Here is a 2991-nt window from a genome sequence, read left to right on the forward strand (position 1 = left end):
TGAGTGCTATTCCTTGCTCCTTGTATCAAGAAATCATGAATGACATAGCACCCACAGAGATAGAAGACATAGATGTTACTATTAAACTTGCTAATAGAGATACCAGTATCACCAATTGGGATTGTTAGAGATGTTGAAGTCTTGTGTGGGAAAATAAAATAACCTACTGGTTTTCTTGTTATTGGTTCCCCACAAGATGACTTCTATCCCATTATCTTTGGTAGACCTTTCCTAAACACCGTGTAACGCCCACGATGCGGCTATATCTCCCACGTGTCGAGGCACGACTTAGAGGCATAACCGCATTGTGGTTTTGTCGCAAGAAGGGTCATCTTCACACAATCCCATGTAATGAACAAGAATGGGATAAAGAGTTGGCTTACAATCGCCACTTCACACAATACATAAATGAATTCATACATCATTCAAGATACACACATAGGTCCGACTACGGAACCAAAATAAAAGAAGACAACCCAACTGCTAGATCCTCGATCGTCTCAACTGGGCTCCACTACTGACCAACATGAAACAACACAACGAACAAGATCTTCATCGAGCTCCCACTTGAGCTCGGTTGCATGGCCTGCACTAGGATCGTCGGCACCTGCAACTGTTTGGAAGTATTTGTGAGTCACGAGGACTCAGCAATCTCACACCCACGAGATCAAGACTATTTAAGCTTATAGGAAAAGATGGTGTAATGAGGTGGAGCTGCAGCAAGCACTAGCATATATGGTGGCTAACATACGCAAATGAGAGCGAGAAGAGAAGCAACGGAACGGTCGTGAACTAGCCATGATCAAGAAGTGATCCTGAACTCCTACTTACGTCAAACATAACCCAGAAACCGTGTTCACTTCCCAAACTCCGCCGAGAAGAGACCATCACGGCTACACACGCGGTTGATGCGTTTTAATTACGGTCAAGTGTCAAGTTCTCTACGACCGGATATTAACAAATTCCCATCTTCCACATAACCGCGGGCACGGCTTTCGAAAGATGATACCCTGCAGGGGTGTCCCAACTTAGCCCATTATAAGCTCTCACGGTCAACGAAGGATATTCCTTCTCCCAGGAAGACCCGATCAGTCTCGGAATCCCGGTTACAAGACATTTCGACAATGGTAAAACAAGACCAGCAAAGCCGCCCGATGTGCCGACAAATACCGATAGGAGCTGCACATATCTCGTTCTCAGGGCACACCGGATAAGTCAAGCTACGAGTAAAACCAGACCTCGAGTTTCCCCGAGGTGGCCCCGCAGGCTGCTCGGTTCGGACCAGCACTCGAAGGAGCACTGGCCCGGGGGGGTCTAAAATAAAGATGACCCTTGAGTCTGCAGAACCCAAGGGAAAAGGGGATAGGTGGTAGCAAATGGTAAAACCAAGGTTGGGCCTTGCTGGAGGAGTTTTATTCAAAGCGAACTGTCAAGGGGGTCCCATAAATCACCCAACCGCGTAAGGAACGCAAAATAAAGGAACATAACACCGGTATGACGGAAACTAGGACGGCAAGAGTGGAACAAAACACCAGGCATAAGGCCGAGCCTTCCACCCTTTAGCAAGTATATAGATGCATTAATTAAATAAGAGATATTGTGATATCCCAACATAAACATAATCCAACATGGAGCAATCTTCATCTTCACCTGCAACTAGCAACGCTATAAGAGGGGCTGAGCAAAAGCGGTAACATAGCCAAACAACGGTTTGCTAGGAACAAGGTGGGTTAGAGGCTTGACATGGCAATATGGGAGGCATGACATGGCAAGTGATAGGTAGCGCAGCATGGCAAAAGAACGAACAACTAGCAAAGCAAAGATAGAAGTGATTTCGAGGGGTGGTCATCTTGCCTGAGATCCCGCAAGGAAGAAGAACGAGTCCATGAAGAAGACAAACGGATGTAGTCGAACGAATCCTCACAACTCCGGAACGAAACCGAAGGTAAAGAGAGAAGCAACCCGGAAAGAAACAAACAACATAGTAAACATCCATCACATAAACATGGCATGATGCACAATCAAGTATGATGCATGTCCGGTTTACTCATGCATGGCATGGCAAAGTGCAACAAACAATACTACAAATTAAGTGGAGCTCAATATGCAACGAGTTGCATATTGACGAAACACCACAACAATTATTTAGTTCTCTCTCGTTTATGGACCCAACAATATTAAATGTTATTAACTATGGCAAGAGGTGAAACATATGGAAACTACCTATTATAGGCAATTGAAATGAGGCCGGAACAACAAACAATAATTCCGGAAAATCCTCATGTCATTAAGCAATTTAAAGCAAACAACAATTGTAGACATTTTAAATGTTGTTAACATGATGCGGATGACATATGCAAGTGTTAAGCAAGTTTGTGAAAATGTTGACATGAGCATGTTATGAAGCATTTGTTACCGTGGTGGAACGAAAAAGGGTGCCACGGCAACGATAACGAAAATGATGCCACGGCAACATATTGGTTCCGGTAGCTCATGGAGATACCGACGCAAAGAGAATTGTGCGGATGTGTGAAACACGCAAGAGAATGGTGGGGTGCTCCCGGTTACCGGGTTCCCACGGTTCGACGGCATGGCAAGGAAACGAGTGACAGCGTGCGACGAACAAGTCGGGCACGGTGCAAACGCAAGCAACTCAAACAACACATGCTTTCGTTCCACAGGTCATCGTCTCGGGGTTATACCTTTGAAGCGTGCGTTTCGGAACGGATCAAGTTCGGTACGAGGTAGAGGAAGTAGTCGTTCACAAGTCGGAGAGGAAGTAGTCGTTCATGTTCCGTAGATGCTCGGGGTCATGACAAGGAACTTGACGTCCACGGGGTCTTCGCGGGTCGACGGTAGTGGTACATGTTGTCGGGGTACTTGTTGGTCCGGTCTTGGTGACGGTAGTTGTACACAAGTCGTAGAGGAACTTGATGCATCCACGCGTAGGGGTACTTGGCGATCGACGGACGTCGTGGTACTTATCGGTCC

The sequence above is a fragment of the Aegilops tauschii genome, chromosome 7, assembly GCF_002575655.3.
Source record: "Aegilops tauschii subsp. strangulata cultivar AL8/78 chromosome 7, Aet v6.0, whole genome shotgun sequence".
Taxonomy (NCBI): domain Eukaryota; kingdom Viridiplantae; phylum Streptophyta; class Magnoliopsida; order Poales; family Poaceae; genus Aegilops; species Aegilops tauschii.